We start from the raw sequence: 16,838 nt of genomic DNA, 5'->3' as shown, positions 1-16,838 counted from the left end.
CGAAGACTTGGGGGACTACATTATGTACCATATGTTGGGCCTCAATTGGGCCTCATGAAAAATACTTGGGGGACTTAGCCCATTACTTATGTATTGAGGAGCGAGCCCTTATTCTATAAAAGGGACTCCCTCACTTTCATTAGAGAGCACCCATCGTTCATGTACTGATGAGCGAGCCTTTATCTTATAAAAGGGACTCCCTCACCATAATTAGAGAGTAAGGCCGCCAGTTGAGCAACTGTTTCGCCGCGAGCATCACTCCTAACCCATCACTTATGTATTGAGGAGCAAACCCTTATTCTATAAAAGGAACTCCCTCACCACCATTAGAGAGCATCGCCGCCTATTGAGCAACGGCCTCGTCGCGAGCATCAACTCTAGCCCATCATTCATGTATTGAGAAGCGAGCCCTTATTCTATAAAAGGGACTCCCTCACCTTCAAACACCACAAGCTGAGCCAACCAAGGCAACATAAGCCACGAGCCGAGCAGTCTCGTAGCGTGTGCTACTTTTAGTTGAGTGTCATTTCAGATTGAGCACTGCCACATATCGAGCATCAGTTCAAGACAACATCTAGTTACTTCGGCCCACACATGGACTGAATTTCAAATCTCCAGCCAAAAGACTCTTTTGATTGAAAACTTAGGGGACTACTGTTTATACCATATTTAGGGCCTCGTATTTAGATCTCGTACAAATACTTGGGGGACTTAAATGTAATTATGTGATAAAGGAAGGGGCAAATATGTAATAAGTGAGGAGTCCTTATTCTATAAAAGGATCCCTCACCCTCACAATTAGAGGAGGCTCATTTCACCCTCGGAGGCCATTTCTGGAGCCTTCTCACCCCTCTCACCCCCTCTTAAAAGTCTCTCCTATCTAAAGCAAAGCTCTCACACTCTCTCCCTCACTTCTCAGAGAAATACAATCCAATCAGTGTGGACGTAGCCCAAACCTTGGGGTGAACCACGATACATCTTGTGTTATTTACATTTCATGCAGATTCACGGTCGGATTTACGTTGTTCCAATACCTCCGGTTTTGTGCATCAACAGTACTGGTTCTACAATACAAGCATCTCCACAACATACTCTTCATTCCTCTCTAAATTCCAATACTTTGTTGCCTACCCACAATCTTGCACACCTTGAGGTACATCTCTTTCTTGATAATAATAATGCTCATGTTGAAACATCTGGTGATTCAGCTATTTCTCTATCTCTATGTCTTCTCATCATCCTATGCAAACAAGACTTAAGTCGAGGGTTATTTTCAGAAAAGATTATAGTTCTTTTGCTGCTTCAACTTCTGATTGCTCACAATTGTCTATCAATGGATGTTCTGATATTGCATTTAAAAAGGGTTATACTACTGTTCTAAGCATTCAAGATTCTATTAAGATTACTACTTTTAGATCATCTGTTATTCATGATCATTGGAGGAATGCCATGGTAGAAGAATTTAATGCATTACAGAAGCAAGGCACTTGGGAATTGGTTCCACCACCCACTGATAGGAACATAATTGGTAGTAAGTGGGTTTACAAAGTAAAAAAAAAAAAAAAAGATCAACATGGAAATATTTCCAGGTATAAGGTACCGTTTGGTACACAAATGAGACATGACGGAATGGAGGTTCCGTGTTATGTTTGGTATGCGTAGGACAAAATGAGAGGGTTGTTTCGTTCTGCGTTTGGTACGTGCTGGACAGAACGAAACCGAAGAATTAAATGACTAACTTATCCTTGTTTCGTCTGTTGTTTGGTACAATGTTTATGCGTGAGACTAGACCTTTTTTTTTTTTTTTTTTTTTTGAACTTGTTCATGTTCGAACACATATATGCTTATCTATGATATATTTTTTACACTAGCACATGGCTGAAGATATGTTATGCCATGAATTCCGTCATCTTTTACAACAATACCATGATTAGCTTTTGGAGATTGCAGAAGAAGCAAAACAAAAAACAATGGTAGAGAATTTAGAGAGAGAAAACGAATGACTAAAGATTGTATTCATTGAACAATGAATGAATTACAAAGAGAAAGATAGAGGTGTTTGTTATTTATACAAGTGTTCTTTGCTTCACTCTTCAGCTACTAACCAACTAACTTCTTTATATCCCTACAAATCCCAATTGACTAACAGCCTTCTTGCAATCTCAACAGACCCATACTGATGTGTACATATCAATTAACAGACCCATGACCTGAAGCAATAACTTCATATTTCTTGAGTATTCATCTAATAAAAGGCTATTTGGGACAAGACTGGATCTTGAAGATAATCTAATGTGCTGCAACAACATACACAGAGACATATAAAACGAAAAGCAAAGAGCATGGGTAAGCAATAATAAAATAGAAAAACTACACAAATCACAATAAGTTTTAGATGCATAACTTCCTAATGAATTTTAGAGCAATTCTAAAGCCATAGTCAAAGTAAAGTTTCACAAAACCCAGTTGCACAAATCTTGACAAAACCCAGTAATTAACAAATCAAAGCTAATGACAAATAGACCCAGAAATTTTCAGTGTTCAATAAACCCAGAAATTTTGCACCCAGTAATTAACAAATCAAAGCTGATGACAAATAGACCAATAAATTTTCAGTGTTCAATAAACCCAGAAATTTTGCAAGTTGCAGTACACACAAGGAGAAAGTATTATCAAGAGTGTGTCACCTGACCTAACTTGAAGATGCTCTCATTAGAACTTTTGCAGGTTGTAGTACTCCCCCAATATGATTCCCATATACTTTTTTGAGGCATTTAATGAAACAACTTGGAGGCCAAATATGCATAGTACCCACAAAAGTGGAAAGCGAGAGTCACAAAACAAAGATAAATTGTGATTCCTGTTTCAATCAACAATCACAAGTTCATTTTTGAAAAAAACAAAGCAGAAATTTTTTTTTTCTTCAGAGTTTGGAAGAATTGAAAAGAAAATTTTCAAGGTCTGGGTGAAAAATCATACCTGAGATATTTTAGATAATCAACTTGTTGCAAACTATCAATCCAAAAAACCCAAGTAGCATATTGAAATAAAAGGGCTGTATGCTACAGCCGAAGAGAGAGAGAGAGAGAGAGAGAGAGAGAGAGAGAGAGAGAGAGAGAGAGAGACCATTCTTGGTCAGCAGTGTCCTAGATCTGAGCCTTGACACTCCTGGCCAGAATCTGAGACTTGCCCACCGCAGAGTCTCCTATCAGTACCACCTTGAACACATAGTTTACCTCATGGTTTCAATTGTATCAGATAATATTGTGAAAAAAAAGAGATTGGAATTGGATGTAGAGATCGAACCTGGAGATGTAGAGCTTTGAGAAAATGGAAAGAAGCTGATAGGGAAAGGATGAGGAGGAAGGTTGCGAGAGACCTGGGAGATGTAAGGCAGTGACAGAAAAGATGGAAAGAAGATGATAAGGTTTGTTTTGTGATTTTGTTGGTGTAAATGTTGAAAAAGATAAGGGGAAATTTTGTCTTAAAATGTTATAATTTTGTGTTCCACAAGGGTGGAACAAGTTGTTCCAGAGGGGAGAGGTGGAACGAAAATTCAACCAAAACTCGTTCCTTGGAATAACGCGTTCCACCCGTTTTTGGCACACCAAATGTGGGACGGAACACTTCATCCCACTGTGTTCTGTCCCGTCCAACATACCAAACGGTACCTAAAGCTCACTTAGTCGCTCAAGGTTATAGTTAGGAGCATGGACTGGATTATGATGATACCTTTAGTTCGAATTGTTTTAGCTTTGTTTATCACAGAAATGGCCATTAAGACAATTAGATGTCAAAAACGTTTTTCTTCATGGAGATTTACAAGAAGAAGTGTTTATGAAGTAGCCTTAGGGTTTCTAAGATTATGTTCATCCTCAGTATGTTTGTAAGCTTGTGAAGTCTTTGTATAGAATTAAACAAGCCAAGAGCTTGGAATGTTAAATTCACCACTTATTTACCAAATCTAGGCTTTGTTGTTTCTGATTTAGATACTAGATTGTTTGTCAAGGCTCATGGTAGTGAAGTTGTCATCCTACTCTTATATGTTGATGATATTATCATCACTGGCTCACACTCTGGTTTAGTACAAGAAATTATTGATCAGTTGTGTGACAACCCATCCCTAATTTTAAGTTTTATAAATTTTAAAATAGTTATTTTACGAAAATGCCCTCAGAGGTGAGGATGTTTGAATTTCGTTGACCGCTCGAAGTCACAATTAATATTTCCAAATAGATTTTGAAGCTATGAACACATAGGCAAAAGCCTTTGTGAGTTCAGGTTATATCGGTATAGTTACGGACATTTGAAGTCGTTTCACTAAACTATAGATTTAAAGGAATATAAACTTCCACCTTGTGGGAAATAGGCCATTCAGGCTAAAGGGAAGGAACCAATCAGTTAAATGGTGGAGGACCAATCAAAATTTAGGGGGGAGTGAGCAACCAATTAGAAGGAAGGAAGAAAAAAAAAGGAAAAAAAAGAAAGAAATGAAGCTTTCCATTCCCGACGACCCGTGCACCCGCACACCCCACTGAACCAAATCCAGTGAATTTTCGCCATTTTTCCATCGAATCACCATCAACCAGCACCTGTAACCTCTCCCTCATTCTCTCATCTACCATTTCCGCCCAAGATTGAAGGGTTTTAGGTCCCATTTCGTGTATAACTCCACCGGAGCACCAGAGGGGCTTGACGACGATTCATTCGTTCCGGCGAGTTTCACCACCCACCACCCTTCCTAATCAACTCCCCTTAGACCCAGGAACAAGACCCAACCAGTGATAGGGGCATTGGAACACCGGAGAAGTCAAATTGACGAACACCCATTCTAGGGTTTCCGACGGGTTCGTGACGATTTGAGGCCTTTTCTGGCCAAATTGGACTTGGCCACAGGTATAAAACTTGTTATACTCATTGAGATATTCATTTATGTGAAATTTGAGAATTTTTAGAAATAGTTGATTTTTCCTGCGAGTTGGGGCGGGTGGGATGAGGCACCCCCTAACCTTCCTAAGCTAAGTTTGATACCCCAATTCCATAGGTGAAGTCCGATTGATGAAATCTCATCGTTTGAACATATATTTGATAGAGACCGCTACTTGATCCTTATATGAATTGACAATACGTTCGTTGGATCATCACCAAACTTTAATACATTATAGTATGTAATATTTGAGGATATTAGAAACTTATGGATTAGGAATCCGACATACGGATCTTCCCAAATTGGATTTGTAAGTTCGTAAAATAAAATGTTGACCGTCACTTGAATTTGTAATTGGCGGAGATCCAACCGTTGGATCGTAATGAAACTTTCCTATGATGTTCTAGAAGCATAATGTGGATCCTTGAAAGTTACAGATCGAAAATCCATGGTACGGATCTTCCAGATTGAGTTACGTAGGGTTATGGATCCTACCACCGACCTTTAACTGACGATTGAATTTTGGTCAATGGGTTACAAATCATTTTAGAACGTCCTTGGGGATGTGTTTTATGTAAGTTAAGTGTTCTATTGATAAAAATTTTGAGACGTGATTAGATATTTATTCTAGGTGACGATCGTTCGTGACGTCTTGATATTTGTGCTAGGGAGTTGTAGCGTGGACTTGAGGTAAGTGGGCATTTGTTTATCTATATATATTACGGTTTCCATAAATGTTTTAAATTGATTATGCATAGCATGCCATGATTTAAATGTGTTATATTTAAATATTGCATTACGATGAGATTTGTGATCATGACGAATGATCCTACGGAGGCGCAGGTAAGTTCAGGTGAGTTCTTATGTGGTTGAAATGGTTGCATTATATGAGCATGCATATATTCATTTAGAGCTCATCATTGCTGTACCCCGATATTAGTGCTCCCGTCTTGGGCCAGAACGTGATGTTCACCTCCCGCACCACACGCTCGTCTTGGATCCAAGTAGGTGTTAACCTATCATACAGACTGCATTAGGCAGTTCCGACTCATAAGTGACCTAGGATTTATCGCTAGCCATCACATGATCTTAGCACTAGAGCGTACATATTTACACCCAGCCTGTTATACAGGTCACACTAGGTGACTCTGACATGCTAGCATAGACTGATGAGCAATAAGTCCAGTCATACATGTCACATTAGGTGACTCCGACTGGCATGCTAGTTAGACTGATTTCACACCTGGCTTACTCCGACTGGTATGCTAGTTAGACTGATTTCACACCTGGCTTACTCTTATTATTGCTGAGATATCGTGGCATGGCATGCTTCCATTTTCACTGCACTCAGACATTCGTTTTCGTACTTATGTAGTATTATTTTCTGGAAACTATACGGGTTTTATAGGGAGGGGTTATTACTTTCAGAAAAGAGAAATGTGTTTTCTAAAGATTTGTTTTTGTGCCCACTCACCCTTCTGTTTTTCGCCCCTCCAGGTTTTAGTAGCTGAGCTTCCGTATCGACGAGGATTATTGGCATATCCCAGTATAGGTGGCTACCTATGATGGTATAATCATTATCTTACGTTAATGTACTTATGTTCTGTAATCATGCGGGAAATGGGTTCATCTCCGCTCACAGCGCACTCTTATATTTAGGCACTTTTAGGTTTAAATTTATTCACATTTTCCACATCACTACACTTTATGGCTTCATTACCTTCCAGGTGTTGGCCAACACAGCTCGATTCGGAGTCCTAATGGACATATCGGGTCGAGGTGTGTCAAGTTGGGTGAAGTTTTTGATATGAAGGACATGAATCCCTTAACTTTTTTTTCAGGGCTTCAGGTCACTTACAAAGAGAATGAGGATCTATTCATCTCTTAATCAAAGTATGTGAATGATTTACTTAAGAAAGCATCCATGGATTCTAGTAAACCATGTTCCACTCCCTGTAAACCACACACTCAGCTTCTGAAGGATGAAAGGACACCTTTGGTTGATCATACTCTATTTAGAAGTCTGGTAGAGGCTTTTCAGTATCTTACCTTTACCAGACCCGATATAGCTTATGCAATTAACTATGCTTGTCAATTTATGGTTACTCCTACATATACACATTTTTGTTTGGTGAAAAGGATCTAAGGTACTTACAAGGCACATTACATTGTGGTATTACATTTCCTGTAGCAGAATTTATGGATTTAACAGCCTATAGTGATGCTGATTGGGCTTCTGATAACAATACCAAAAAATCCACCACAGGGTATGTTGTATTCTTAGGACAAAATCTAGTATCCTGGCAGTTGAAGAAACAAGGAAGTGTTTCCAGGAGTTCTATTAAAGATGAGTATAAAGCCTTGGCAAATGCAGTTGCTGATGTGGCTTGGATTCGATTAATTCTGAAGGACTTGCATGTTTTCCTGCGTTCTCCTCCACTCTTACATTGTGACAATGTTTCTACATTGACTTTGTGTTCTAATCCTGTGTTTCATATGAGGATCAAACTCCTTGATACAAATTTTCATTTCATTCTTGAACGAGTTCAGAAAGGGGATTTAATGGTCGAGTATATTTCTACTGCAGATCAAGTTGCAGATATATTGGCTAAAGGCTTACATGGTCCGTTGTTCTTGAAACATTGTTCCAATCTCAAACTGGGGTTTTCCAGTTGAGATTGAGGGGGTATTAAGTGTAAGAATGTAATTGAACAGCTGTTATAATCTTGGATGTATATGTGTCACAATCTTGTGTCATTTGGTAGTTAGAGGATTACTTAGTCATTAAATTTTCTATTTCTATATATAGTTAGAGAGATAATAGTTGTAACTAATCTTTCACATTGTAATGAAATCAGTTTATACTCTTTCTCTCTCTAAACTTTTCTCTCAATTTCCTCTTTGTTTAATCGTCCGCTGGTTTGTTAAGAATAACAACCCACAATATTTTTAGGTTTGACAACTCAAAAGGCTTGTCTATAAAAATTGAGATGAACGTGAATGATAAACTTCTATTTCATTAGTCTCCTAGCAAACAGTCTATGGAAAATGAATTTCTCAATGTCTTGCTATGGAAAATATGTAAATTGACTGAATATATCTGGAATTTTGTCGTTAATATGTCATAATATTTCTAAAATAAAAAGAAAGTTAGTCTTGGTATTTTTCATCCCTGTTCCTGATCATGCTTTGAGCTGACTAAATGTTAGTCTTGGTCGTGGGATAGCATTATTGGTCCAACGAGAGTGTTTGAAAATTTTGGTTTTAATCAATTAGTTTCAGTCAACTTTAGATTAACCTTTTAGTGGATCTCACAAGTCCATTTAGGTGAATCCAATTTAAAATGCATTATTCTTTATTGAAAATAAATCTTCCATTGATAGATGATGGATTTTGCATGATCTTATAAGTAAGTTAGCATACTTCTCATAATACCAATTAATTTTATGGTGGAATCTCAATTTTGTTTATGGTATTTGAGCAAGTTGTCCTATATTTGAAGTTCAACGACTACACTCCCTTCATGTCATACTATTTGTGTTGTCTACTTGCTAAACTTAAAAATTTGTCACACGTGAAGAGACGTGTTCACATTAATGGGAGGAAGGACTTTGCATGAGTTTATAATTAAGTTGAAATACTCTTCATATTACCAATTGATTTTATGGTGAAAACCATTAACTTTCTTAATTTTTTTTTAATTCAAGAATACAACCTTTCTTTCATGAAATTTCAATCCAAAACCTCCTCTACCAACAAGGCTAATGATTCTTCCATCTTTCAGTGATTTACTATACGTATTTTTTCTTTTGAGGGAAATGTGTTCTCTATTCATTAACTCAAATCGTGAAGAAGTGAATGATCAGAGACTGAATTAAGAACCCCTTTGTCATATAAAGTGATATGGAAGGAAGAAAATCAAACCATACATCTCTAATATGGACTAATGGGTGAAAATTGAAACATCCTCGTCCTCAGTTATTAAAAGAAAAGCCCAAAATTTCTGTCTCTAACGGATACTATGTCACACCTCGAAATAGGGGTTATTAAAATTTGTCAAACCCATAGAGTGCCATAATCAGGGTTATGATACACACTTTCTGTTTCTTTAGGTCCTTTCCAGAGTCTCCTCCCAAGTGATGGGTTATGAAGTGATTTGAAATCTATGTTTATTATTTGGTAATGTTAGTTATTATTTGGTAAGTTAGTTATTATTTGGTACTGTTAGTTATTATTTGGTAATTGGTATAATAGCTCGGTCTTCACTAGCTCAAGGGCAAGACCAGGGATTCATGTAGGTAGCGTGCATTTTTTCCCTAGTTCCGTGGGGAAGAATTTTTGCGTAGAAGATACTAAATTTCTCAAAGATGGGGATGGGCTATAGTAGGAGTCACCATCTGATTCCGCTTCTAATTTTATTGGAATTAGTCTTTCAAATCAAAATCTATAAACGACAATTATTGAATTAAATAAATAATATTTAAGATATTATTCATACATTTATATAGACAAATTTAGATACAAGGTTAAGTGATTCATTTTTGCAACAAGAACTAAATTCTTGTGTTCGATTCTTTCTTCTCAATATTGCAATTAAAACTAATAACTTAGGGAGCTCTTTTTTATGAAAATTGAAACAAGAAATATCATATTACATAGGATTATTGCATTTTATTTGGAAAAAGCCTTTAATTGTAACAATCCAAGTTGTCCCATGGACTCTCCCAATATCTCGCTGTACCTTTTGTAGAACCCAATCCTACTAGCAACCCTAGCGTCCTGACCCTTGCCACCTAAAGCCCTCCATTGTTGATGTTGGTGATCACTCCATACCCGGGAACCCGACCCGCTGATGTGTCTGCACTAGATGGGCTCCACGTACCAGTGATGACATCATGGCTTGATGGCTTGTTGCCCTGTGGAGTCATCCAAAACCTTATGGCTGTCTTGAATGATACAACCGGTGTAGAGCAAAAAATAATCAAGAAAATTATTAAGGTAACACGTGAATTTTTAGGTTAAAAGGACAAAATTACTCTCGAGGCACAACGGGATTCCCACACTCATGCAATGGACAATAATGCTCAATCAAGGAAGAGTTAAAAGTGATCAAAATGATATTTATTCAAATCGCTCTCATTACTCCTCATCAAATCCTTATTCAAAAGGTAACTCTCAAAACTTCCTATTTAATTTGGATTAATTATTATGATAATTGCAAGATATTATTTCACATAATATCTTGCAATTATTCTCTAATTACACCATATATGGCCGGTCACTATTCTTCAAATATGGTCAGTCACTTCCCTATAATATAATCCTATTATCCCACTAAAAAGCTAAGTCATTTGTTATCCACAAACTCCAAAACCCATTCTTTTCATAATTCTAACTTTGGCATGAGAGATTTTTTTTACCAAAGCCCCCCCATTCATCATGGGCGTATGAGACTTTTGGCCTTAATCTTTGGTGTTATTATTTTACAGGTGCCTTTTCATCAAATGAGAAGATGGCAGAAATTTGCATCCACAAATTGGTGCTTTCATTGAGAGTTTGATTCACACGCTCAAAGAAGACTCTCGCATTCAAAGTTTCTCATTTCTCATTCGTTCGTAAAATTTTCTTACTTTCTTATTCCTAGAAATTTTTTAGTTCTTTGAATAAAGGTAAGGGAAAAATACAATAACGGGAAATTCAGAAACCATGACAAACGGAACTTCCTACGTTCAAAGATCTGGATCAACTGATAGAGACGTGGCCCCACCACGATGATTCACGAGGCTCAACACGAGGGCAAGATGATCAACTTTGGCACCACGGAGCACCACCACCATAGCAGCCATTGGGAACATCGTGGCAATGGGGAGTGGGCCAGCTCCATGGCAGCAAGCCTACGAAGAATAGGGAGCAGCTGCGCTAGCAGCCCACACCGCAAGGTAATAGAGCCAGTCTCGTCACAAGCCAGCCCAAGGTGTTACCCCAGCAGTGCAGGCTCAAGGCGCATCACAGGCCCAAGCCGTGCCAACAATCCCCTCGACCTAGATCCAACGCGCTCCTAGCGGCGCACCGCATCCTGCACGTGGCACGACTCACTTTCGCAGCCTAACCTGCCCCCGCAACCCATTTGGTGATCCAAACCGGTCCAAGACCGATTTAACCTTCCCGGCTTCAGATTTCTGGACCGACGATTGAACCGGGGATATTTTCACATGTTTTTTCATATATTTGACATATCCTAACTCAAATCTCGCATCCGGAGTCCATTACACTTCCACTACTCAAGGAGATGCATATCGTCCAAACTTTTCCACCCCATATGGTGAACAACAATTGTCTCAACAAGTTATAGAGTTGATTAGCGCCCTTGTGTAGTAGGTGACCATGGTGAATCAACTTTTGCAACATATCAAGATACAGCATGCCCAGACGAGGTGTCCTGAAGTAGGACAATGGCAGACAACGAACCTCTCCAGTAATGTCCCAGCAAATAGCCCATTAACCAGCCATAAACCAAACATTCTGGTAGTGTACACTCTCGGTTAAGCCCACAAACGATCATACATTCACGGTTGGGGCCACACTCCGATAATAAACATGGACAACCATCCAGGCGAAGTGTTTATTTGCAGTTAAGCCGCAATGAGCATCATCCACCTCATATTATAGTAGGTAGCACGACAGACGAAAAGAAGTAGTCACTCAATCCAACTTAAGTTGAATCAACAGCCTGCGAGTAACCCTCTCGCCTGCCAAGAACATACCATATGCACCGCAACCGCAACATAGACCAGCCGAGCATAAGGAAGAGCAGCCTAGACCAACATGTCACAATTGGGGGCAACTAGAAGCTTCGCTGCCCTAGTAGAGGCAAACTCAAAAAAAAGGTGAAAGGTTCCTGACCGAATGATTGTGCGATTTCCAGCGTAATGAAGCTACTGACGAGGTGCTCCAACGAGGCATGACCAACATAAACAGATCACCTTTCATTGACAAGATTGAGCAGAATGTATATGTTCCACGGCTATCGGCAACCCCCGATCTTGCACCTCAGTTCCCAACCATGCCGATCTTACCATGTGGCTCCTAATCGGACCGACCAAGCCCATGATACTCTAAACTTCAAAACATCAAACAACTGAGCAGAAGACATGGATTTATTAACAGCCCCTGCTAGCAAAATATTTAACGATGAAAAAGCTTGCAATCCATTCATATTCTCAGCTGATCACCAACCAAGCCTTAAAAGGTCACACGACAAAACATCTAACTATGATGCAATACTTAAAGAAAGTTTAGGAGCAGTTTACCGCATTTTCCACGTACACCCTTACGTGAGTTCCACAAGCAGTTTGAAGTCTTAAGCTGATCGTCGAACAAGACCTAACAGGCTAAGGATTATTTCAGTTGTCTAGCAGTCTAGTTTTCCTCAGATGCACTCATAATAACGACTTCCATAATCTCTAGTGCAAGAGGGTAAACCAATTTCTCGACACCCATATGGGTAAGCTCTCTAGTGCGAGAGGGTAAACTAATTCCCCGACACCCATATGGGTATGCTCTCAAGTGTGAGAGGGTAAACCAATTCCCCGACACCCATATAGGGTCTGTTATCCAGTGTGAGAGGATAAACTAATTGTTCTCCAGTGTGAAAGGGTAAACTAATTCCCCGACACCCATCTGGGTCTACTCTCCAATGCGAGAGGATAAACTAATTGCTCTCTAATGCGAAAGGGTAAACTAATTCCCCGACACTCATATGGGTCTGCTCTCTAGTGTGAAATGGTAAACTAATTGCTCTCCAGTGCGAGAGGGTAAACTAATTCCCTGACACCCATCTGGGTAAACTCTTAAGCGTGAGAAGATAAACCAATTCTCCAACACCCATATGGGTCTGCTCTACAGTGCGATAGGGTAAACTAATTCCTGATCCCATCTAGGTCTGCTTTCTAGTGCAAGAGGATAAACTAATTACTGTCTTGTGCGAGAGGGTAAACTAATTTCCTGACACCCATCTGGGTAAATTTTGCAGTGCGAGAGGATAAACTAATTCTCTGACGCCCATCTGGGTCTACTCTTCAACGGAATTGGGCAAACTGCCAATGAATTTCCACACAATTACTCATTTTGATTGATTAGTTAACGATTTTCATATTCCACAGATCTTTATCATGTTGTGATGCAGGCCACACAGCTCAAAAGATCGAATACTCGAATACCAACTAAGCAACAAATGATCAGGAAGCAACAACCACTTCACACTCAACAGTTTGCTCATCCGACACTTCATGTTCAGCAGCTTCGATCTTGTAGAGATAAATAATTGCCCTATGAAGTTGATTTAATCCCCTACTTAAGGTAGACTTAAATAGGCTTTGGAGGTGATTTATTTCTCTCTCCTAGACGAATCTAATTCCAAGTCCGAGTGGGAATTTGCATCAAAGTTGGATATCTTAACACCTGCTGCATGCCTTTTCCTGCTAGCAGCCCAGCAGGAATGGGGCATTTGTGGAGCAAAAAATAATCAAGAAAATTATGGAGGTAACATGTGGACTTTTGGGTTAAAATGACAAAATTACCCTTGAAGCACACCTGGATTCCCATGCTCATGCAATGGACAATAACGACTCAATTAAGGAAAAATCAAAGGTGATCAAAATGGTATTTATTTAAATTGCTCTCATCACTCCTCGTCAAATCCTTATTCAAAAGGTAACTCCCAAAACTTCCTATTTAATTTGGGATTAATTATTATGCTAATTGCAAGATATTATCTCACATAATATCTTGCAATTATTCTCCAATTACACCATATATGGTCGGCCACTATTCTCCAAATAGGGCCGGTCACTCCCTTATAAATAGCCCTATTATCTTACTAAAAAGCTAAGCCATTTGCTGCCCACAAACTCCAAAACACATTCTTTTCAGAATTCTAACTTTGGCATAGGAGATTTTTCGGCCAAAGCCCCCCTCCCCCCCAAAAATTTATCATGGGTGCATGAGGCTTTTGGCCTTAATCTTAGGTGTTATCATGGGTGTGGAAATTTGCATTCATAACCAGGTCTGTGGCCACTAGATCTGGGTTGTTTATCAGATCCTTTCCGATTGCTTGGCTCGCTTGACCATACTTGTAGTAGCTAGAAAAGTCAAGATGAAGTCAATATCCTAATGGTCAAAGTCTAAAAGTCAACATATCATATATTTGTAATAATTAAATTCTTTTTACCGTCACATTGTGCTACAGACTATGTATGAAAACAAGTGTTATTGTATATAAACTCAACATTCACCAGTATTATAAACTCAAAACTCAACATTCAGACAAAAAAAAAAGGACTTTTTCAAATCTTTTGCAAAGTTGGTGATGATGAATGCTTTCATGTTGAAAGATAAGATAGACTTATTGGGTGAGTTGAATGGGTCCTTTGCCATAATATTTCTTGTCAGCAGTGCATGGATATTGGTTGGAAGAACAACACACATCTTGGTTTTTTTTTGTTAGGACTCCATGTGAATTGTCATTGATATTATAAGAATAATCAACGTAGAATTAATTAATTAAAGTCAAAATTATCTAGAGAATAAAATCCCTTGTTTGTAGGACACTAAGTGTATGTGCATTAGTTGTGGTTTTACAACTGAATAAAGGTGGAGGATTACTAGGCTTCATCTGTCCCATGATAGCTAGGATGCAGTTGGGTAATTTGCCTATATAGGAGATGTCCTTGCTCACAGGAAGATAACGTCAAACACTTTCTAGCACTATCACTAAGGTTTGACACAAAGGTTCCTTAGTGAGTAAAAGGCTTCCCTTGAAGAACTAGGGTTTTCCTACGCTTGTCAGACACATCACTTTCATCTTGAAGCATGTGAGTTTTGCCTGACAAATGTTTGGGCAACAAAGCAAAATTCGTTGCGCAAGTGAGTTTTGCGCGACAAAAAAAAAAAGCTTCATCGCGTAAAAATGGTGCTACTTTGCGGGACGCACAATTGTGTTTACACGATCAAAAAATAAATATTCGTCATGCAAAATCAGTAAGAAAACCGCGGGTAATTTTTTTTTAACGTGAAAAGATTGCGCGACAAAGTTTTTTTCCGGGGAAATCCCTTCCCTTTCTTCACGTCATGACACTGAATTCTATCCTTATCCTTTCTTATCATCATCATTTTTGTTTTAAAGAAAAGGGTCTCGAACAGAGGCATGATAGGTAAGGCAAAGCGCTTTCTTTTAAGAATGTATCTAGTTCCATCTTTCTTCCCTTAGTTGACCCACATTTTTCTAAAAGGGCCCGAGCTTTCCGATAAACCAATCCCTATTTTAGGGAAATCTCTTTGTTAGCTTGACACAGGTTGCCTCGCGCAAGGTCCCTAATCTTCCTATAAATATGCACTTCTGCTTTCCTTATTTTTTACAATTCGTTTTAGAAACGTAAAAGCCAGAATTCCTTTCATAGAATTATTATTTTAATTTTTGTTTTTTTTTTGTACGCAATGGCAGACTCTAGTGGTCCTTCTTCTGCTAAGAGCTGTTACCGAATCACTTACACAAAATTAGTAGGATATAAGAAGTCGGATATAGTGAAGCAGTTTAGGGGTGACGTTAGGGTATAAGTGCGTGACAGATGCGGAGTGAATTGAGAGTCTTGGAGAGACGTCCCCGATGAGATAAAGACTGTCATGATCGATGCGTTAACAATACGTGTAAATTATTAACTGGTTAAATAATAATTTAGTTCTTTAGATAAAATATATTAGTGATATGTATCATTTATTTATTTTTGCATATCAACCTAATTAGGACACTGACAAAAGTGATGCAAATCTGATGAAGTGCATCAACATTGTGTTCAAGTATCGTTTCCGGGAGTTGAAGTGTGATGCTCAACGTGATGTAGAGCAACACAGAGAGACTGGACCAGCGGAAGATTAGAATAGTTTTTTTATTAGTCTATTTATGGTTAATTAAATAATGGCACTAAATTATTAATAATTTGGAAGAATAAATTTATATGAACTGTATTTATTTTGTTTCAACTCAAAAACAGATTCCAAAAATACTATAATATTGACATTAGTATTTTGTGAAGCTGTTTTCGAGACGGAATAAAATAGATAATTTCAATTGTTGCGCAAGGTTTTACGCGACAAAACCTTTGTCGCAGAAACCATTGCGGGACGAAATTTTGTCGCGCAAAACACTTTAAAAATGTCCATAAGTGTTTAATTTTTGGGTCAAAGCATTCAACACATGGTAATCCGCGGAACACTTGCGCGACAAAGGCTTCGTCGCACAAAGTCCAGTCAATTTTTGTGTCAGAGCATTCAATGCATGTGAATCAGAGGAATCAGAATCAATACTGTATTTAGTGCAGAGGTTTGCGCGACAAAGGCTTCATCACGCAAAGTGCCTAACCTTCCTATAAATATGCTTTTATGCTATCTTTATTCTTCACAATTCTCTTCGTGCTCAAATGGAGGATAAAAACCAGGAGCAAAGCATGCCCTTCGGACCTTATCATGTGGAGTTTGCATATGCAATTGATGCTGTGAAGCCAAAAATAATCACAATGTGACACGTGGACCTTTGGATGAAAAGGACAAGAATGCCCTTGAGGCACACCGTAATTCCTATGCGCGAGTAGTGGGCAATTATCCCTCAACCAAGTTAAAAGTACCCAAAATAGGTAATAATTCAAAACATATTTCATCTATCCTCATTAAATCCTCTCCATAAGGTAACTCCCCAAATCTTCCATTTTTTATTAGCTAATCAATTAGGTAATTATTCTATTAATTAGCTAATTGATTAGGTAATTATTCCATAACTCCCAATTTAACACAAATCAAGAACCTGGCCCACAAAGGGAGCTAGGTGGCCGGTCTTCTCTCACCCAAGGAGGATGGCCAC

General features: G+C 38.6%; 1 pseudogene; it reads right to left on the bottom strand.

The window, feature by feature from the left end:
* Positions 1 to 9,615: 9,615 nt before the first annotated feature.
* Positions 9,616 to 14,609, bottom strand: LOC126602760 (endochitinase-like; annotated as a pseudogene).
* Positions 14,610 to 16,838: the final 2,229 nt, after the last annotated feature.

The sequence above is a fragment of the Malus sylvestris genome, chromosome 15 (assembly GCF_916048215.2).
Source record: "Malus sylvestris chromosome 15, drMalSylv7.2, whole genome shotgun sequence".
Lineage (NCBI taxonomy): Eukaryota > Viridiplantae > Streptophyta > Magnoliopsida > Rosales > Rosaceae > Malus > Malus sylvestris.
The sequence above is the reverse complement of the archived record's forward strand: the minus strand, read 5'-3'. Positions and strand labels throughout refer to the sequence as shown.